The 22,971-nt window shown below is 41.5% G+C and overlaps 1 protein-coding gene across 2 annotated transcripts in view; it reads right to left on the minus strand.

Moving 5' to 3' along the window:
* SMAD1 (SMAD family member 1) overlaps positions 1–21,033 on the minus strand; it is a 92,862-nt gene extending 71,829 nt beyond the window's left edge. Inside the window, exon 1 of one of the 2 annotated variants that reach the window (XM_036764739.1) lies at positions 20,651–21,033. The gene's annotated coding sequence lies outside the window, so the exon portion shown is untranslated. The remainder of the gene's footprint in view (positions 1–20,650) is intronic. The other variant, XM_036764740.1, reaches the window with a different exon arrangement.
* Positions 21,034–22,971: the final 1,938 nt, after the last annotated feature.

The following is a 22,971-nucleotide window of genomic DNA, read 5'->3' on the forward strand; positions in this document are numbered from 1 at the left end:
ATCCTTGTTTTCCATTACTCTGCTGCTCTCTTTCTTTCTTTCTCCTTCCCTACTTGTAACTGCAATCTTGTACCCCATAAGTATGGCTTATCCTGTGGGTTCCATTTTCCAGGAAGGTGCCAACATACTCCTGAAATCTAAGGAACAAACTTTCACTAGGGTCTATTCCACTTCCAAATGCTACCATCTCTCCCTAGGATCCAATCGCTCAATATCAACATTAACTGGGCACCTCCAATAACAAAAACTTACTTCTGGATAGCACTTCACAGTTCAGAAAGTACTTACTTTTCTTTACAACCATTCAGTAAGGGTAGTTAATGTGAATGCTATGATCAGCCCTGCTTTACAGATACTGTAACTGTTTTATAGATACAGTAGCAATATGGCTACAGTAGATTCAACAAATATTTGTCAAATGAATAAGGTGGAACTGGAGGGGATAAGAAGCATGAACTCTACCTACACCACACACAGTAAACAGATCTCACCTCCAACCACCTTTTTGCTTTATAAGGATTCTCCTTATTTTAAAAACATTAGAATCAATTATGAGAATATGGTTAACTCCATTTTACATATGACAACTAAAATACTGAGTCAAGTGTCTGAAGCCAAAACCACATAACCAGCAAATGATAAAGTTGACACTCCAATGCCAGTGATTAGTAATCCAGTGTTCATTCCAACATATTTTATGTTGAGAAGAAAGGGTGCATCTTAGAAATAAGGCTACAGATCAGCATGGAATTACAATACAAAAAGCACTGGGCTAGGAATCAGGAGGGCTGAATTCCAGGTCCAGCTCCTCTGTCATATGACCTTAACTAAATTACTTGAAATTTCTCTGGGTCTCAGTTTCTCCCACAGGTTTAAACTAGATTACCTCTCAGGTCCCCTTCTAGCTCCAGAAGTCAATGAAAATCCACCCAGCCTCCCTTTTCCAACACACAAAACTAGAGACCAATCTTTGTGAGATCCAAGTCTACAGGTTGTCGGACAAGTTAACTTTGGGCTCTTGCTCATTCAACTTTTCAAACAGCAAGTTTTCCCTTTGCTGTCATCTGTATGAAAGGATCAAAGCTGGAAAGGGCCCTTAGAGATAACGTAAGTCCAATTTTTTCATTTTGTAGATTAGAAAATTGAAAGCTAGGAATGACCCACCCAAGATCATACATCTAATGAGAGGCAGAGGCAAACAGGTTCTATGTTGGAAGTGACCCTCAAGATCTAATTCAATCCCAGCTTTAGTGGTCCAGTCCTGGGGCAAGTGTCTTCATTTTGATGACTCAGACAAATCCCTACGGTTTACCTAAGTCATAGTGGGATTATAAGGGGCAACTGCATTGGTGGAAGGAGTTTTCACACCAAGAACACCCTATAAGAATGAAATCCTAGCTCCTTTACATGTATATGGGACACCCCATTTATGCTCCCCTTTCCCAAATGACACATTACATATTATAATATGTAATTTGTAAAATGGGAAAGCGGAATACAAAAGAAATTTATGGGATAAGAATAAAATATGTATCAGGTCAGCAAACTCAATGTGCAACAGTAAATTTCTTAAACTTCAGAACCTAAGTGATCAAAGGAAAGGAACAAACAGTTCTCAAAATTAGAAATGAAAGATTTCACAACTACATGAAAAATGCTCCAAATCACTAATAATTAGAGAAATGTGAATCAAAACAGCCCTGAGGTTTCACCTCACAGCCAGGAAATTGGCAAAGATGATAAAAAATGGCAATAACCCCATGTCGGAGGACTGTGGGATGAGAGGGATACTAATACACTGTGGGAAGAGCTGTGACACAGTGCAACTCTTTTGGATAGTAATTTGGAGTTATGTAAATTAAGTGACCAAAATGTCCATACCCTTTGATCCAGAAACTCCATTACTGGACTTACACCCAAGAAAGCTATCAATAAGAAAAAAATTCTCATATACATCAAAGTACTTATAGTAGTATTTTATATGATAGCAAAGAATTGGAACTAAAATAGCTGCCTGTTGGTCAGGGAATGGCTAAACAAATCATGGTAAATGAATGTAATGGAATATTCCTGTGCTGTAACAAATGATAGATGTGACGAATACAGAGCAGCATGGAAAGACCTATACCAAGAAAATAATATACACAGTGTCTACAATGGAAATGAAAAGAGCAACAAACCCATTTTAAAAAATCAAAAATGATTCTGACAAAATGATAGCTCAAGTAGGGATTCTCTGAAAGAAAAGACACAGTGGACTCCCAGCCCACCCTTTGTGGAAGAAGGAGGTCCATAGGTGGTAAACGCCACACATTTTCAGACTTGTACTGAACGTACTAATCATTGGGGGACACACTAAAAATATTATTTGTTATATGGCTGGCTACTTGGGAGGGGAATGAGGAAGGATTCTGGGGATAACTATGATTATACATTTTTTAAAAAAAACAGAAGATATTCATAAAAACTTGGCTCACACCACAGGCAGAGCCATTTTTAATGGCTTGTTTTTATTCTTAGCATGTATCCTTTCTTTCACCCAAATTTTTTTCTTAATGTTCCACTTCCTCATTTTTACAAATTTGGGCATTTTAAGCTGACAGAATTGCATTTTCCCATAATAATCCTACTTTGAATACAAAAACCTTGTCTCCTCTTCCAAACTAAACTGTTGGTTTCTCCAGGACAAGAAGTGCCATATGACTAGAGACTCAGATGAGGGGAAGCTGCTACTGGAACAAGTGACTAGTCTGATGATTCTGACCCATTGAGTAGAAGAGAACAGGGAGCAGAGGGCTGGCCTTGGAATCATGAGCATAGACCTCACTTGGTGCAAGTCCTGTCTGATCTACACTAGCCCTGAAATCCTGGGCAAATCACAAACCCTTAGGTTCCTAGGCAATTCTTTACAGACTGCCTGATGTGCATGATCATACTCATAGAGGGAGTCCTCACACCGGAAATTCTCAAGGTCTCTTACCCTACAGCAGGGGTTCTTCACCTTGAATTGTTTGTGGACTCCTCTGGCAGTCTGATGAAGCTGAGGGATGCTTCTGGGAAGGGGAAATTGTTGTTGCTGGTTTTTTGGCAGGGCAATTGGGGTTAAGTGACTTGCCCAAGGTCACACAGCTATGGGAAGAGGAAATTGGGTTCTCCTATCTACCCCATGCTGGAAGTACGGCAGTCCCTCATGGCTAGATCCCACTAATAGGCACTGGAGCTTTGATCTACTTCATTCCCAACCCAGGCTGGTTCATGCCTCCTTATTCATGGAAGAAGAGAGAGTACATGAGGTTTATGTGTTTATTAATATAATGATGTCTATTAATATAATAGGTTTAAAATGAAAAACATAATGCAGGATCGCTGCTTACAGTGGGCAAACACTATTTTGCAGGCTGCCATTCACTGATCCAAGTGCTTACCAGGGTAAATAAGAAGAGGAAGAACAGATCAACCATCAGTCCTTCAGTGATTACACACAAATAAAAGCTATCTGTCAACTCAACCAATTTTTTATTGGGGTCACTTTTGCTGACATTTAAGTTAAAGGATAAAGAAAATTAAACCCACCCAACCTTGAGAATTATAGACTTGAAACTGGAAGCAAACTTAAGAGATCACCTACTACAACTGTCTCATTGACTTACAGTAGAAACCATGCCCCAGAGGAACTTCTGCTCTGGAGGTCCCCCTTTTACTGGACTGACTCTTCTGGACTAATTTTTCAGGAAAGACTCAACCCAAGTTCCACTTCACTCCCTACTCTCTTCCACTGCCTAGCCAAACCTAATGTAATCTTCATCTCCACACCACCCCTCTTCCCTTTCCAGTTCTGGAACCAAGTGCAAATCATCTCTGCCACTGTTCGTGGATAGGGTGTGCCAATGTATTTCCCTGTGACTTCACTCAGCATTTCTATAGCTTTTTGGACCAAAATGCCCTTCCTTCTCTGGCTACCATCCCCTATGTGTCGTCTTCCCTATAAGAATGTAAGCCAAGTGAAAATGGGGATTGCCTTTGTTTATGTATTTGTATCCCCAAAACTTAGCTCGGTGTTTGGCACATAAGTTTTAAATTCATCTTCCAGATGAGGATATTGAGACGAAAAAGGGTTAAGTGATTTGCTGGTGTTCACACAACTAGCAAGAGTAAAGCTAGTGCTATAACTCAGATCTTCTGATCACAAATCCATCCTTTCCCCCTCCTTCTGTGGCACCATGCTGCCTCTTTCCTGCCATCTTGTACAATCCAAATGAAAGCCCTCAATATACTACTTGGAACAAAAACAAGAAAGGGGTTGTAATTAATGATGTCAGACTGCAAAGCCAGCATGGGCAAAACAGAAAGCTACAGTAGTTAAGGTGGCAAGCTACAGGCGACTTCACTTTCCAGATATTTTTAACCAGATCCAATGTACATCTGGTAAAGCAAATATATTCACCACATCATAATCCCAAACTCAATTAAGTACGTCACTCCTGAAAACAAAACTGATACACTACTTCTATACCATACCTTCTTTTAGGAGAAAAAATGTTTGTGGGACAGATTTTAGAGAAAACTTTAAAAATGTGCTTAATAGATCAGGGTAAACATTTCTTCTATTGCCATTCCCAAAACTCTTTTCATCCAGGAAGCACTTAAGGATGAATAGAGGGAAAAGAGAATGATGGTCAGTATGAGAGCAGAATTTAGAAGCTCTATCTTCCCCCTCCTCCCCCACCCCACCAAAAAAGTAGGTGGAAATATTCAAATGTCACAGAAACCTAGTGAAGTATGGCCGTGTCCTATTCTTGCCCTGTCCCTGCTACCACAAAGAGTCCCAGACTAGGTTATACCAGGTTATCATCAGGGGATGTTACAGCTGAAAGAGAATGGAGAGAGAATCTAGACCAGTCCCCTTCACCCTCATTTTACAGAGGAAGAAATAGGCAGAGAGGGGTTAAGGTCACACAGGTAGTCAAAAGCGGAGGTGGATTCTGAACTCTGGTATTTTTACTCTTAATATATTCTTTCAGTTACGCCACAACACCGAATGTTCACCTCTGACACTGCCCTTTGCCCTCTTTGATATAATAAATATGTATTATATTCCTATCATGTGCAAAGCACTATGCTAAACCATGGGGATTCAAAGACAAAAAAAGAAGACATCCAAGCCCTCCCAAGAGTTTACATTCCACTGCAAATGTCCCTGGCTAGACTTCCTTCCACCTAGCTAATGATAAGCAGGTAAATCTGTACTCAGGAGATGAACAATAACCATCTTTGCCTGCCAGACTCAGGCCACAGGATGTGAAAGACGCATATCAGAAAGGTTACTGAATGGGGAACTCTTCTCAGTCTAACTTAAACCCCCCCCCAAATCAATGTCCTAATAAACGACATTCAAGAATATTCTTTCCCCTCAGAACAAAATTTTCCTCCAGATCTATAATTTCTTGGGTCTTGAGAGTCCCCAGTGTAGATCAGCCCCTGTTCTGCAAGTTTCTTAGACATTTATATAGCTCACTAACAAGTCAGGTCACACAGCCAACAAATATCAAAGGTGAGACTTGAACCCCTCCCTATTCCCTATCCACTATACCCCATGCTGCCTCCAAAGGCATTAATGACTGTTAGATAGGAATCCAACACGGACACTGAGAGCAAGGAGGCTTTACCAATGCGGCCGAGTCAACTTCCTCTCTAGATCTTGACAAATAAAATGCAGTCCTCACAAGCACACAATTCTCACAGCAGCAACTGTCTTCCAAGTTTTGAGTATATGTAGTTTTTTTTTAACAAAATGAGAGCAATTTCCTTCCAACCCCCCCCCCCACCCCCAATCAAGGAAGGCAAGGCTCGGGGAGATTTTTAGCTACTCCTATGACAGTCAGAATACGGGAATTCCAATTTTTTGGAGATCAATTACTATGAACAAAAACATTTTCTTAGCACATGCATAGATAAACATCGTAATACTACACTATCTAGTTTCTATCCCCAGCAAGCCCCAGCAAGGCTTTCTTAACATAAAAGTTGAGAATATTGGAAGAATTTGCTGGCATTTTTTTAATGAAAAGGATTCTCCCTTGTCTTCTAAAAACTTGAATCTTGAGAGAATAAAAATTTAATTATGGATCATGAAATTAATGAAATGAATCCCATCCCCCTAAAACTAGATTCGGTGAAGAAAAGACTTTGACCCTATCTACCTGCAACAAAGCTCACCCATCTTTATGGCCTGCTACTAAAAAGGACAAACAAATACCAGTATGTTATCCTGATATCACCTCAGATGTCAGCCAAGTCAGGTTTTCAATAACTTAGGCCATGAGTTTCTGGGCCCCTTCCTACAAGTCACCTTTTTGTTGGGTATCTGATCAATCACTTATTAAACACCTACTATGTGCCATGCTGTGCTAGGAGTTTATACCTAAGTAAATACAAAAATAAATGCAAAGCATATGTAAGGTAATTCTTGGAGAAGGAGGGATTGGAGAGGCATTAGCAACAGATGGAGAGAAAAGCCTTACGTAGGAAGTAGAAGTTGGGTTGAACTGGGCTTTAAATACATTTAAATAATGGCAAAGGTGAGAAAAAGTCCTTTATAGCAATGGGGGTAAGGGGGGTAGTGGAGAGGGAAGAAGGAATGTTATATATGAGGTGCAGCAAGAAGGTTCACTTGGCTGTAATATAGAGTTGCCAAAAGGAATAATATGCTAACAAGACTAGTGACATACAAACAAACAGAAGAGAATATAGACATTACAGAAAATCATGGAAAGATATAAAAATTGATGCATGATGACAAACCAGGAAGACAAAGCACACAAATGACAGTAACAACAACGTAAACAGAAACAACAAAATGAGCTACACTGAATGATGCAAAATTATGATGAATAAGCTTGACTCTTTATAATGAGTAAGGTTGGCACTAAAAGATATGAAAAGGCACCTCCTCCTTTTGAACAGAGGTGAGAGATTCTGTGTCCAGAATACAGTGCCATATAGAGTCAGCTGCTTTGTACTATGCCAGCCTGCTTTTGCTAACTTTGTTTTCCTCTCATCTTTATTCTTCATTATAAGGAGTATCTATGTGAGAGAAAGACTGAAGAGGGATATGATAGGAAATGCAGGTGGTATAAGAACAAAAGGTAGCAATAAAATTCATTTTTAAAAAAGACTGATAAGATGGGCTGGGACCAGATTACAAAGGCACTTTCTGGCAAGCAACGCTTTTTTGTTGGGTCTACATCTTCATCCTGTTATTCCGAAGTACTCTTTTCTTCATTAAGCTCTCAAGAATACTAACCAAGACAGAAAGAAGGACATTTCTTTTACAGCAGGGTTTCTTAACCTGTGGTTTATTAACCTGTTTTTCAAAAACATTTTGATAACTGAATTTCAATATAATTGGTGTACTTTATGCATTTAAAAACAGGATTCTGAGCTTGATAAGTTTCATTCCTTCATAGGCTTCATCAAAAGGGTCTATGACACAAAAAAGGTTAAGGATCCCCGTCTTACAGGAAGATGGTGAACAATAGTTTAACAAAAGTAGCCAGAATTTTTTTTAATCTCAAAAACCTAGACATTCCTCTTTCATCATAGCATCACAGTCACCTACACTATACCTCTAAATAAACACCTATACACACACACAAGTACATAAATACCCTTTAAAAATAAGTCCAATTATAGAAAGAAACCATATAAACCAAAATATTCAATAGCAGTCCTTTTTTCACTAGTTAGCAACTAAAAACAAAGTGGTTGCCCATTGTTCAGAAAAGGTTAAGACAAACTGTAGCACATGAATGGAATGAGGAGCTATTGCATTTTAAGAAATGAAAAAGACAAAGAATTCAGAGAAATCTGAAAAGGCTTATATGAATTAACTGATACAGAGAAAACAGAACCAGGAAAATATTACACATGGTTGCTGTAGTAACATAATCAAAAATAACACTAAAAAGCCTTTAAACTCTGGCTAATTGTGAGGAACTCATCTTGGCCCTGTAGGAAAGATAAACACACTTCCCCCTCTCTAGAAGAGGTTGGGGACCCCAAGTACAAAATGTTGCATGCTATCAGACTGAATGTAGCATATGCTACCAGACCCAGATGCTTCATTGGTTTCACTTTTGGATTGCTGTTTATCTTTATCACAAGGCAGGGCTCGATGGGGTGGGGGTGGGAGAACATGATATGGCTAAGTGACTAACGTAAAAACTAATGATATCTTTGAAAGACTTAAGAACTCTAATCAATGCGAAGACTAACCATGATTCCAAAGGACCACCGACCTCCTGACAAGGAAGTGATGGACTTAATATGCTTTTTTTGGACAAGCCTAATGTGGGAATCTGTGCTGCTTCTTTTTCTTTCTTTCTGTTTTTAATTGATGGGGGGCAGGCGAAAGGAAGAGGGAGAGGGAGCTAGCATCCCCCCAAAAAGAGAGAAAAGAAGGAAGGCTAAAAGGAATTACAGATCAGTAGGATACTAAATACTTGTAAGATAAATTTAGCTTTCCCCTGCTTTTACTGATAGGATATGAAATGCAGAATTAATTTTGTATTTCTTGTCTATATCAATGGCAAACCAATGACAAAGTTTTCATTTTTTTTCTTCCACAGAACAACAAAAAAAAAAAGCAGAGCAGGTCAGGATCCAGCGATGCTTTCTGGAGCTGTCTTAGAATTATGAAGAGATCAAGAAGACGAGCAAACAATTTAACAGTTTTAGTTAACGTTGAAATTGTTTTTTGTTTTGGCTAGCTCGGCTTCCTAAGTAAGTTTCCTCCTTTATATTTTATCTATGAAGTAAAGGGGAGTTATAGCTTGTATATATCTAGCCAATCAAGCCTTGAGTTACTAGTCCATGATCAAGTTCAGTGTTAGGAAATATCCAATTTTGTTACTCCAGCAACCCCCTCCCAACACTGCCCATTCCAAAATGCTCAACGACATGAACTATACGGGTTAATATAAAGCTAACTTTAAAACAGGCAAGTTCATTCTGGACCATTCTCTGCTTGCCTTAAGATGGTAACAAGCAGGGCTTCAGGCAACATTTCTGGTCCAGTGCTGCTATGGCAGCCTTGTCAACTTTAGGCCAAGGGTGAACTAGCATTTCAGTCTTGAGCTGCCATCACAACATCGTTGGAAGGAACATTCATGAAATCAAGCAGCCAAAACATCATGAAATCGCAAGTTTTAGAGCTGAAAGGCACAACAGAGGTCAACTTGTCCAACCCTTTCACTTTACAAATGAGGAAACTGAGGCAAAAGAGATGTTGACTTATCCATGACCACATTAGGTAGCAATGGGCAAGAATTGGGATCTGAACAAAGGTCTTTTGACTCCAAAATTCGGTGCTCTTTCCATACTTTCCACACTTCCGTACTTTTGACCAAAAGTTGCTAAATTTGGTCATGTCTATTTGCAACGTACTTTCATGTTCTCCTGGTGTAAGAGTGGTTTCATACTGTACTTTTTTTTTTACTAATAGTTCAAAATTTCTATAAATTTTTTTTTCCATAAGGAAGAGTTATTTGCTCTTAGAAATTTTTCCTGCCAAGTAAAACTGAATTACCAGAATACAATTTTAAGCATGACAGATAAATAAAGATACAGAAAGTGACTAGGAACAAGATTTTTAAAAATCTCAGACAACAATAATTTGATAAGGGAGTTTCAATTTCTCTCCCTGACTATAATATGCACAGGTTACAATGCAGTTCAACTGCTACTGAATGTGTATCTGCGTACACATGCGTGTATACATATATATGAAATCCATTCAATTCTCCTGAAAGCTTGTGCAAAATATAGATATGTAAAGCAACTATATCCACATTTTACCTCCAGTACATAAGGTATCCCCTCTTCGTAGAGATACCATACAGTTAATTATTTTGCCTAAAGTCATGATTTTATGGAGAGGTAGCTAGCTAACTTAGTGGATAGAGTACCAGTTCTGGAGTCAGGGAGACTCTTCTTCCTGAGTTTAAATCTGGCCTCAGCCACTGATGAGCTGTGTGACCCTGGGCAAGTCACTTCATCCTGTTTGCCTCAGTTTCCTCAGCTATAAAATGAGCTGGAGAATGAAATGATGAACCATTCCTATATCTTTATCAAGAAAAAGTCAGACACAACTGTAAAACGGCTGAACGACCACCACAAAAATGATTTTGTGGAACCAATCACAAGAGTAGGAAGTGCCTTTGAAACCCTGTTTTAAGTAGGCCACAGCCAAATGACATTATATCTAGGGTCCCATGCTGTTAGGTAGGATTCAGTTATAATGTATTAGCACTATTATTGCAGGCAGCACTGCAAAACATTGTCTTCCTATGATGCTATTATTACGGGGAGGGTGGTACAGTGGAAAAAAACAGTACTTGGCCTCAGGACAGATGTGAATTCAAATTCTACTTCTGATCTGTACTAACCTGGAATCCCTCCTCTTCTGCAGGTATAAAATGGAGGAGAATGAGACCTCCATTGGCCCGCTCACAGGGTTGTTATTGTTATGAGTATCAGATGGAATAGCATATGTTAGCTCTTAAAGGGCTAGATAAATGCCTCCTATTATTATTTAATAACCTAGACCCCATAGGACAAGTATAACAGGGTAACAAGTATAACTGGAACCGAGAGCATGTCATCGTGTAGCCAAGTGCCACAAAATCATATTATTCTATTATTGGAATTGTCACCAAAACGGGACAGGTGCCCCAATTTTGTCTTCACTATTATACCAGGCTATCATGTAGAACTTTATAGTTTAAAAGCATACCCATTACCTCCCTAGCTCCTAGAAATTGGCCCCAAGAAATGAGAGTGTAGGAATCAAATGAAATAACATTTACAAAGCACTAAACAGTGCCTGGCACATGGTAGGTGCTTAATACGTGCTTGTTCCCTTCCCCCTTTCTCTATTACTGTCCCATTTTATAAATGAAGAGACCAAGACCCAAAGATATAAAGGAATTTGTCAAGGGATCACAGAGGACCGAATAGACAGAGCCCAGATTGAGAATTTTGGATGATAAGGTCTCCAGAAATGGAATGGGCTATGTTTCGAGGATGCCAACTCCCCCTTACACCTCTTGTCTTTAAGTAATGATGGGTGGCCATCTGTCAGGAATCCTGCAGAACATTCTGTGATTCTGACTTGACTGTATTCATGGACAGAATTTTCCTACCGCATCTCAGCATTCATATAGCCTATATTGTAGAGGAGAACCATTGCACGATTAAAGTGCAGAAAATGCAAACTTCCAAGAGGTTTCATGAGTCCTCTAAAGCAGCATCTGGCTGCTGACATCTTGCTCTATCCCAGCCTGCCCTCTGACAGAGAAAAGATATCTACAATTTCAACAGTCAGTCCTACATAACTAGGATGCCTGAACTTACCTTCTGATAAACCAAATGCCACATAACATCAAGAATCAAATAAGATAATATTTGGTATTTTCGGAACAATAGATGTTATAATTAGAAAAATCCCCAGGAATTAGATTTTTTTCACTTTTTTTTAAATGAAAACACTCGGAGAAGTTGTTGCCAAATCAGTTAACAGAAGAAAAAGGGAAGATGACTTAGGAAATTTTAAGTTTAGTGGCTTCTTTAGCTCAAATGTGACCTTTCCCCCCTCATGTTTAGATGAGAATTGGCAGAGCAGCTCACAAGTTCTTGTCCTCAACTCTGCCTGTAACCTCCCAGCACGTTTCCCATTCTTCACAATCTCCAGAATATTCCATCATTTCACTTCTACCAATTTACAAAGACTACTTATCAACCGGGCTTAAGTTCATGGTCACAGCCTTCAATGCTATCCTCATTACCCTAGATTCTCCAGCATCCTTGACCTTCCAATCTTCAACTGAGGATCACAAGACTTGGCAATTGATGGGATGTGGCAAATGAGGAAGAGTGAAGAATTGAGGATGAGTACTCAGTTTCAGTTCTATTATAAGCAACCCTGACTTGGAAGTAAATTCGGCCAATTACTCATTCATAATTTGGTTCCCAGGAAACTGCTATCCTCTGCTTTCCCCTAACCTCCCTCCCCAGATGCCAAGTACGATGGTCTTGTCCTCAGCCCTCATTCTCCCTGACCTCTCTGTAGCACTTTATATCACAAACTGCCATCTGAGTCTTGAAACTCCGCCCTCCCCCCAGTTTCCATGACCTAACTAATCCTCTGATCCTTTATCTACCTGCAGCCAGCCAAGAACTCTCCCTTTTCCTCAATGGACTAACTGGAGGGAAGGACTTAGTCTTCAGGGATACCATGTACAGCGCTTTGTAATTCTTAAAGCACTATATAAATGTCAGCTATTCTTCTTTTTCAGGGACTCAAAGGAGTATAGATTTAGGAGGGAAAGTGACCATCTAAGGTCATCTAATCCAATCTCCTCATTTTACAGTCAAGGAACTGGGGCCTAAAAAGAAGTGAAGAGATTTCCCAAAGATTAGGGGGTAGGAAGTAGCAGGGCTGAGTCAGAACCCAGATCCTCTTACTCCGGACCCAGATTCCTCTCTTTACCTGCAAAGAACTCACCCACTCTTCATCTGCCTCAATCATCTTCATAATCCCCATACATGATTCCCAAATCTCTCTTTATAGCCATAACCTCTTCTCCAAGCTCCAGTTCATCTCCAGTTGGTTTACTCAACAGTCCCATTTGGAAATACTTCCTCAAGGGGTCATTTTCTTTTCATTGTTTTTCAGTCTGACTCTTCGTGACCCTTTTTTGGGGTTTTCTTGACAAAGATACTGGAGCAGTTTGCCATTTCCTTCTCCAGCTCATTTTACAGATGAGGAAACTGAGGCAAGCAAGGCTAACTGACTTACCCAGGATCACACAGCAGTTTGGGGCTGGATTTGAACTTAGTTCTTCCTGACTCAGGCCACCTGGCTTTAACCTCTTCTCCAAGCTCCAGTTCATCTCCAATTGCCCTACTCAACAGGTTCATTTGGAAGTCCTCCTGTTTTCGTACTCCAGGGGTACAAAATGTTAAGTCAACTTTTACTTCACTCCTTGAAATCCATATGCAGCAAGTCCATTAGGATCACAGAATTTAGACCTTTAAGGAAGCTCAGGTCATCTAATTCAATTCCCTCCATTTACAGAGAAGGAAACAGAGGCCCAGAAAGGTCATGTGACTCGCTGTGGATAACACAGCCAATCAATGCAAGAGATTAGAATCTAATCCTGGTCGTGACACCAAATCGCAGATTTTTTTTTTCCTTTTCATGGCTTTTCTTCTCTATGTCTGCCTCCATCACCCTGGTCCAGATCTATTCTTCACCTTGCTAGAATCATTTCAGCAGCCTCCTTCCTACCCAAGCTCCCTGGTTTCATTCACTTCTCCCGCCCCCAAGTAATCTATGCTGTACGTGAAGCCAGTCTCCAAAGATGAAAAACAAACAAATCAGCTCTAAAAGGTAAGTGAATTGTCTAAGGCCGCATAGGCAGGGATAGAGCTCTAATTAGAACTTAGGGTTCCCCTGATAATTCTTGACCCCCACACTCAGCCATACAGTATCCAAGTCTCCCTCATTAAGTCAACAAAGAATTCATTACCTTGTCACATCTACCAAGGAGCTGACAGGAAAGCACCCACACAATTACCATACTGTTAGCCAAACTCTGGATGGACACTATAGCAGTAACATATGGCAGAAGATTAAAAAACCAAATACCTTCCCGGAAAGCCATAGGTCCATGCACAGCTATCAGGTATTTGTTGCTGAGAAGGATCTAAATGAGTATAATGCCTGAAGTGCTAGAAAAGTCAAGTTTCTACTTCCAAGATGGAGTTACTGGTATGGCTTAGGGAGCATAAATCCTACAATTATATTCTTTCAGTTTCCTATTTAAGGAGTTAACCTGATATAGCAGAAAAACACTTACTTGGAGAGAGAGGTCCTAACTTCAAATTCTGACTTTGACACTTGTACCTGTGTGATTTTGGGCAAGTTAGTTAACCCCTGCAAAACCAACAGGTCAGACTAGATGATGTCTAAGGTTTGTTCCAGTTCTAAACCTGAGACTATGTAGTTCTATATCCTCTGAAAATACATAATAAATGTTCTCTCTCTTCTGCCAAAACTAAAAAAAAAAAAGTTGCTATTAGGTAACGAGCATTTGAAAGCAATGTCTGATTTTTATTAAAATTAAAAGCTTGCTTTATTATTACTGTTTCAAAGTGAGAAAGTCATAAAATTCTGAGATTCTTACACTTTACAAAAGAACACCATGAAGAATCCAAAAGAGAAAACTGACAATAGTCTACTGCCTATAAACCAGGAAAATAACATCAGCAGTTGGATTCGAGGAAGGAGGGGGGAAATCGGCAGAGGACAACTGTCTGATGAATGAAATGCTAATAAAAAAGTGTCCTTGGACCAGGGTCAACAAAGTTAACTACTCATGTTTCTAGAACTCTACATTTAAAAAAGCAATTTCCCCACAAGAACTAAGTGAGAGAATGAAATGATTCTCCCCATATTCAGAGAAGGAGGGGGAGAATTTAATGTCTTCTGCCTCTATGCTGAGTCTTTGGCCAGATAATACACAAACATTCAACGTTTGAGGTAAAATAAGAACTAAAATTCAATATATGAGCCACTATGGCATGATGGGAAAATGTGCTGGTTTAAAAATTGGGAGACCTGGGATCTAGACCCAGCTCTGGCTCTCATTAAGTTGTGAGACCTCAAAATCCAGATCATTCTCTAAGTGTCTTTTCACTCATTTGTAAGATGGGTGGGGGTGGCATGTTATAAAACACAGTTTCTAAAGGTCCCATGAAGCTCTACCATCTGATGGCTCCAGAAAAACTAGTTAAGAGGCACTTTTTATCCATTAACTACGTCATAGATCTTTCCTCTGACTCAAAACCAACAGAAACTGCAAAGATGGAAGTTGCTCAAATTCTGCAGAGCTGGGCCTTTTCCTAGGACTCTGTTGTATTTATCCCCTGGAATCAAACTTGTTTATTTTATGAAGGTTGCTCTGGCCTTTCCTGCCTGAGATAGAGCTATCCCTATGCAAATGAAGCTTCTGCAGAACAGGCAGATATCTTCAAGTTAACCAGCAGAAATAGCGGCCCTTTTTGACTACCCTGGTGCTACCGATAGCAGGGGAATATCTCTCCATCGCCAGACACTAATGTCTCAATATATCAGAAATTGGTAGCATTTTATTTGGCATGCCCTCTCTGATGTAAAATGAGGCAGCTGGGTTAAATGACCTCTACAGCCCCTTCCAGCTTTCAATCTACAATAGCATGATCCCTGTACTTGACCTTGTCCCTGCTCATATTTTGGGGGGAGGGAGGGAAGGGGTTGTTGTGTTATTTTGTATCGCAAAGAGATTTGGATATGGGTAATAAAAAACATATCAGACACTCAACCTGGCAAACGGAGAGGGCTGGCAACTTAGGTCAAATTGAACATTTGTATTCAGGCCACTTACAGAAAATGGAAAGGAAGAAAGTAATGAGATTTCAATCTGGCACACATAGGAGAATATCACCCATTTGCTGCTGCAGAAAGGCCAACCTGACAATCTCTGTACTGAAGAGCAAACCACAAATAAAAGCAGCATTACGGAGGCTGATTCGTTAACCCTAAATCTTCTATTCCCTTATTTGATGTCCATTTTCACAGGTTTTAAATTAGATTTGACCACTTTCCCTTCTCCATCATCTCTCTTCTTGTCGAGGCCACCTCTACCACCCCACCCCTCCTCCCCCCAGAAACCACAAAGTCTTCACTTTTCGGCTAAGAATAGAACAGATGTGTTCTGACTCTTTGAAAGACAAAATCCCCAAAAGAAAGTGTTTATAAAGCCTTGCTCTATATCTCAGATCTGGCTGCCTAAAGGGCATGGCCCTGTTATGATTTCATTTCAACATGTACAATCTCAGATCTCCCATCTTCCAGTAACGCTCCACTGATTCAATTAGATGCAGGGTTTTTCTTTTTCACCCGCCCTCTTGGAAAAAAAAATCAATTTTGATTTGCAAAAAACAAATAGATCTATGGTTGTCAGACCTGACTCTCAGACAAGAACACATGAGAGAAAAGAACAGTGTTATGCCAAATGACTTCCTGACCCTGTCTTCCCCCTACCTGCCTCCAACTCCCCCAACTATGTTGGTTTGATGCCGGAAAATCTCAGCAGCTCACAGGACAATGAAAGAGAACTAGACTGAGTCCAGAGAACCGAATTCTGAGACCAGCTATGACACTAACTAGCTACATGACCTCACCTCCAATGGACCGGTGGTTACACCTCTACATCTCAAATACCTTCATCTATAAAATGAGAGAAGTAGTGGTACTATAGAGAAAAAAGGGGTACTGGTTTCTAAGGGCAGAGGACAAAGCTGGCTTCTGCTACTTACTATCTTACTACCAGTGTAACCCACTTTCTTCTCTGGGTGGGACTCAGTTTCCTCATCTGTAAAATGAGGTCACTTCCAGCTCTAAAATTCCATGATCGTATGATGTCTGTAATAAAGAAAGATGACCAGAGACAATCAAACAGGAATTGAAAAGATTCCATAAGGAATTGTCATTGAAACACTTCTTTCTCACAAATTTTAACTATTTCAACACCAACATATTACTACTGACATATGTTACTACTTTAAAGATCAGCACAGTAAATTCTTGGTTATGCAAAATAAAGGGGGAGACACAGTGACATTTCAAATAACAAAATAATCTAAAAATCATTTGAGCTTTTGGATGCTTGGGATTTTTTCCCCTTTTGCTTTAGTTTTGCCGTCCTAGTTATACTTCTCTTAAATTAGCATTAAAATTCATTTGCCTTGAGCATTAACCAACTGAAAAGAAAGGCAAGTAGTATATTCCCCCATATACATTAGTTGTTAAATTGGCAAAAAGGATAGGACTGAAACAACTATTCAGAAAACTAAGTTGTGACAATCATTTTCACCCAAAATCAAATTCTGACAAACTGGGACCAGGAAAACAGTGATTAAAAAAAAAAATCTCCAAACTCACAAATCCCACTGTGCCCAAGAGATTCCTTCCATCTGGACTCCCAACAAATCAAGCATCTAACAAATAATGAAGTTAATTAACATTTGCTATCATTTCCTAAACATCTTCTAGTGGAAGTACTAGCCAAAAAAGAAATTAAGTGAGAGTCCAAGGAGAAGTCAAGGACCTAGATAATCCATAAACTGGATAACTAGCCTGAATAATTAAGAGCTGGCTTAAAACCCAATCAAAGATTGTTTTCTTTTCTCCCGGATTGCCCAAGCAGTCAAGTCAAACATGTCTTTTTCTGCTTAAGACTTTGCCAACCAATTTAAGTCCAGGACAAAGAGCAGTTTCCTATCAAGTTATAGCAGATATAGTTTAACCCCAACACAATAGGAACAACAGAAGGCTGGAGGGCTAAAGGCATGTAGAGAGATGTACACTTTGCTCTCTAATCTTCTCTGATGTATTAGGTAGTAAATATCCTTTGAGATCTGAGGAATTCTTGGATGTGGTACCCAGATCAGTTTGGGGGGGACATGATTCAAGCATCCCTAGCATCATTCATCTTGACTATCAATGAAAAAGTTGCTCAAAAAGTAGCTATCTGACATACCACTTCAACCTCAAATTCTCTGTAAAGCCACAATTGAAAAATTTTTAAATGTTCTGTCAAGCCTTTTTACTCTTTTAGAAGCACAAAGAAGCAGTCCTGAGTTTTATGCCTTCTTCATTAAAAAAGAACCAGTCCTATACCACTTATCTCTGAAGTATAATACCAAATTCCAGCTTAGCTGCCCCTGTAATATGGTTTAATTATGATGACTGAACTAATAGGCTGACATCATAGACTTTTACAGGCTGACCCCATGTCATCCTGATGTATCATTTTGCACCAGTTCAGTGCTGTAAATCAATTTAAGATCTCAAGCAGGTTGAAAAGGCTGGTAATGATGCTTTCTCTGCAGTCTCTAGGGACTCTACATTATACACAACTTACATTATTTATAAAGCTCAATGATGCCTCCATTAGCCTTGTAAGACTACACAAATGAGCCCTTTTATACACACACAATACACAACTTGGACTGTATTATACAGGCTGCTGCAGCTTAAATATGGCTGTCTAATTACACCGAAGTTTATTCCTTCTTTCCAATAATTTAGCTATTAAATTTCATCTTTAACCCAGAAATACTCATAAGTCAAGACAGAAACTAAAATTCAGCACATCACCTATTTTAATGTATAGGAAACAGGATTTCCAGATTTCCTGTTTAAAAAAGATGTATTAGTTGAACTTGAGTGTTTTTAAAATTTTCCTACAATTACCTTTCTTTAATGTAACCCTGTTACAAGTTGACATTTATTTGTTTTTAAAAGACTGAAGTTGCCACTTCTCTTAAATGCAGTGGTCAACATCTTCAAGGGTATAAAAGAAGAGGATACTGAGAGACAAAAAATGTATTTGGTTACATACCTATGGTTAGAGGGGTCAGAACTAAATCAAGGACAAATCCCCACCCTCAGGGGTAATTCAATCCTTCCTTGATCCTCTCTAGAGGTTTCTGCATCACCTAGCCCCAGAAAATCATCTCTGATGCCCCTAGTTTCAGAAGAACGGCACTATTACAAGCTGAGCACCACCTGCAGAAAAATATCAAATAACTACAAATGGGAAAGGGTGGGAGTGGAGTGAGAGAAAACACTTCAAGTCTGTATAATATACTTAAGCCAATACCCACATACAAAAATGGCAGTGATGCAAAGCACACTGGTGCCAACTGAAAACGTTGGTGCAGTGAACCCTGATCCAACCTAGATTCCTTTTTAAAAACACTGGTTCCACTAGAGCTCACCAGCCTTCAATAAAAGGTAAAGTGGTAATTATAAATAAACAAGATGAAGATCACAGCACAGTCTTCTCATTGTGTTAACTGAAGTGTAGGCATGCCATCCCTGAAAACCAATTAGAAAGAGACATGTTCTGATAGTAAGCTGTTCTTTGATCCAGCTACTTAAGAGTTGTTTCAGAGACATCTAGGAAGGCAGGCCCAAATCATGCCACTTTACATGTTTTTTTTTCTATTTTACAAACTTCAGGTCCAAGAAAAAAAATCCAAACGGAATCATGCCAATTTTCATGGCAGATCAGAAAGCGATTGGCTTTACTTAAGAGACCTTTGAGCAGGGCCTCAATTTTCGGGACCAAGCCTCCGAGGAAATCAGGGTTTCAATCATATCATCTTCAAAATTTAATGGGAAAAAGTCCTGCAGTCGTAGTAATCTTAAAGTCGGCCAACATTTGTTCCTCTTTCCCATAATACATCTAAGGGGAAAACCCTGTTCCTATAAATGCTCCCATATATTAGGCATGTAGAAAAACAAGCCCACGTTTCTTTCTCTCAGTCTTCCCTTTCCCTCCCCCCACGCCCCCCCCTTACATAAACTACTAAGCGAAACACCAACAAAGGCTTGGGAGAGAGTAAATGACACAGTTGTTCACGAGCAAACTTTGCAATACACACGGAGGGAGACAATCGGATCCGGTCGAGAAGGATCCACGGGCGTGGGGAAACAAGAAAAGGGGCGGGAGGGGGGCGAGAACAAGGCGACCAAAATCATCCGCCACCAAAGCCTGGAATAAATTAAAGAGACTTTTGGTCCGAACTTTCCTTGACCTCGAACCCAAGGACTGAACGTGGGGGCAAGAAAGGAAAACAGGCGGGGGGGGGGGGTGCCTAGAGAAAAGCTGAGTTTTCTTTCTTCTATACGATCCACACTTCAGAAAAGCTGAGAGAGAGAGAGAGAAAGAGAGAAGAGTGTGTGTGTGTGTGTGTGTGTGTGTGTGTGTACACACACAAGAGACAAACCCAGCCAAGGCAGTTCCTGAAACTCCCACAAGTTTGGCCGCCCCCTCCCCGCTCTGCGGACGCAGGACACAAAGGGGCGCCGGGGCGCGGGCCGCCCCAACAGCAGTGAACCGAAGGAAAGAAGAGGGAAACCGGGAGGAAAGTCAGGGAGACAGGAGCCCGAGAGAAGCCCTCGGCCCGGCCGTGGTGGCCAGCATAGAGGCGGGCAAGTCTTCCCCCCCCCCCACCTCCGACCCAACAAAGACGCCAACGCAAAGTTGGAAGCTCAAAGCGCACCCCTGCAGCCGGCCAGGGGAGACCGGAGAGGGGAAAGGCGGGGGGGGGGGGGGGGGCGTGGGTTTCTAAGAGCCGCCGGGCGACGCCATCATGGGGGGGGGCCTTCCATCGTCTTCTCCTCCCGAAGAAAAAACCCTTTTCCCCAAGCCCACGCACCCAAGTTACCATCCCAGCGCTGCGGCGGGAGTCTGAAATCAGGAAAGGGGAAGAGGGAGGAGAGCGGCCGGGGGTCAGTGGGGAGGGGGGCGGCCGGGGGTCAGCAGGGATAGAGGACTGCAGCAAACCGGGATTCAGCCACCCCCGCCCCCACCCCTTCCCGGACGGCAGTACCCCCCAGAGTCCGCGAGGAAGAGGGACTGGGAGGCGGCTCCAGGGCAGGCCAGCTTGGCTGGGGCTGGGAGGGAAGGGAACGGGATGGAACGTAAGAAAGGGAAAGTTGGGGGTTCAGGGAGCGGGTGGGTTCTTCGGTTTTTACCCCGTGGGTGGCGCGCCCCGCGAAGGCGAGTGCAGAAGAGTCACCACCGGCCGCGCCGCCGTTGTCTGGCTGCTGTGGCTGCCGATCCCGCTGGGGCTCCCGCAGCTCCGGCCGCCTCGCCGCCCCTCCCGCTCGCTCGCGGGGCCGACAGCCCGGTCGCCCGTCCCTCCCCTCGCTCCTGCTCCGGCAGCGGCACCAGCAGCAGCAGCCGCAGCAGCCGCCGCACAGTGGGCAGCCCTGCGCCGCCCGCTAGCTCACTCTCTGCTTTTCCTCCCTCTCTCTCTCTGTCTCTCCCTCTCTTTCTCTCTCTCCCTCCCTCCCTCTCCCGGAGCCTGGATTGATCTGGTCTCGCTGGCGTCAGGGAGTCGGAGCCGCCCAGCCTCCACTACTCCACTGCCAATACACAACACACACACACACTCACACACACACACACATACACACACACACTTACAAACGCTCCACCACCGCCACCCCAGACTAGGGATCCTCTCCAAATTACCGCGCTGAGCACGCTCAGAAGCAACAGCTGCTGCTGCGGCGGAGGCGGAGGCCGCTGCCTTAGGGGCCCCCAACAAACACGGCGGGGGAACTAACTCTGGGGACAATTCTCCCCGCTCCCCCACTTTTTCCGTCACCCACTCCAGCCCCCCCATAAAAGAGGGGGTGTGGAGTTATAACGCCGTGTTCAATCGTTCCGAAAGTCTTGTTGCCTTTAGTCCTAGTCGGAGTGACTTGGTATGTATGGGCTTTGCAAATAAAGTTTAGGGCCGTGTGTTTTATTTTCTAAAATGGTCATTTCCCCCCACCCCCGTACTGGATCATCCTTCTACGTGGGGTTCTTCTTTTTTGTTTTGTTTTAAACTTTCCACCTTTCCAGCTAAACCGTACTTTACCCCCCCCCCCCCATCTGTAATTTCCCCCCTCCCCCGCCAGCATTTTCAGGGCCCATAAACTCCAAGTGCAAATAAAACATCCAGAACTTAGTTGGTCACAGACTTTTCAAACTAGGGCTGCATAGTCTGACCTCGAAGTCAATAGGTGTGCTTTGTGCCAAATCTAGAACCCATTTATTTCGACACGTAATCTTTCTGGCCCCAAGTAATGATGCATGCAGCAAGGAGACGTTCCTTTAGAAAGCGAAAAAGCTACAAATTTGGGGGTATTTTTCCTAACCCACTGGCAAGCCCTTCGCAGATGCCCCAACGGCTTGAGGCTTTACCTAGGCTTCCTAGATGTTCAGAATCGTTTTAACTCATCGGAAGCACTTCTCTTGGTCACGAGTCTGGAAGCCGGCATGAAAGCTCAGGTAACTAAAGCTAGCACTCGAAGGAGACCCGATCCATTCCAAGATTAATTGCCCCCTAGGTGCTAGGCTCAGCCTTCGGAGCTGGAGTGGTAAAGACAAAACAAAAACCAATCCCTGCCCTCAAGAAACGTGCATTCTACCCCCGGGATACAAAGCATAAACAGATAAATTTAGCCTAGATAACGTAGAGAGCGAGAGCTCTATCCCTAGTTAAGCTTAGTTTTTAACAGAAAAAGTGTATTCACAACAAAATAGATGTAAAGAAAACAGAGCAACCGTAATTAAGGACATCCCGTTCCTACTTAAGAATACCTTTTTTAATTTCCCATTATTCACCTAAAATGCAGCTTTCTTATGGCTTCTCTACTTACCTGGACCCCTTAAAATCCCTAGTTTCTTTCAAAACAATTAATGAGGAACGTTCTTTTAAAGTATTTGTTAAAGCTATTTACCTTTAGAAATTACCTTGTATTAACTTTGTATTTATCTACATACATTCTTGGAATGTAAACTGGAAACTCAGAATTGGCACCTTATATTTTTGTATCCTCAGTGCCTGTATCCTGCACACAGTAGGTACTTTATAAAAAGTTTGTTGCTCTTCATGAGATTTAGAGTTGAAAGAGACCCTCCAAATTTGTCATTTGATGCTGCCAAAAATGCACTCTAAATTTGGATTGGAGGGAGATTTGGGTTCCAGTCCTGCCAGGGCTCAACACAGCTTGACTAATCTTAAATCTTCCTCTTTGGGCCTTAATCTACTCATCTGTAAAGTGAAACTGGTCATAGATGACCTCAACGATATTTTTCTGCCCTCCTCTGTGATCCCCCAAAATATTCCATTACCTTTTTTAACAGCTCTTTTCCTTATATTAAGCCCGAAATCAACCTACATAATTTCTATATTTTGGTATAAGTTTTCCCCATGCAAGCCAAGCAGAAATCTTCCATATGACATTCCCACTTGAAGACAACCATCATATCCCACTAAGTCTTTTCCAAAATTCTTTTA

This window comes from Trichosurus vulpecula, chromosome 6 (genome assembly GCF_011100635.1).
Source record: "Trichosurus vulpecula isolate mTriVul1 chromosome 6, mTriVul1.pri, whole genome shotgun sequence".
Classification (NCBI taxonomy): domain Eukaryota; kingdom Metazoa; phylum Chordata; class Mammalia; order Diprotodontia; family Phalangeridae; genus Trichosurus; species Trichosurus vulpecula.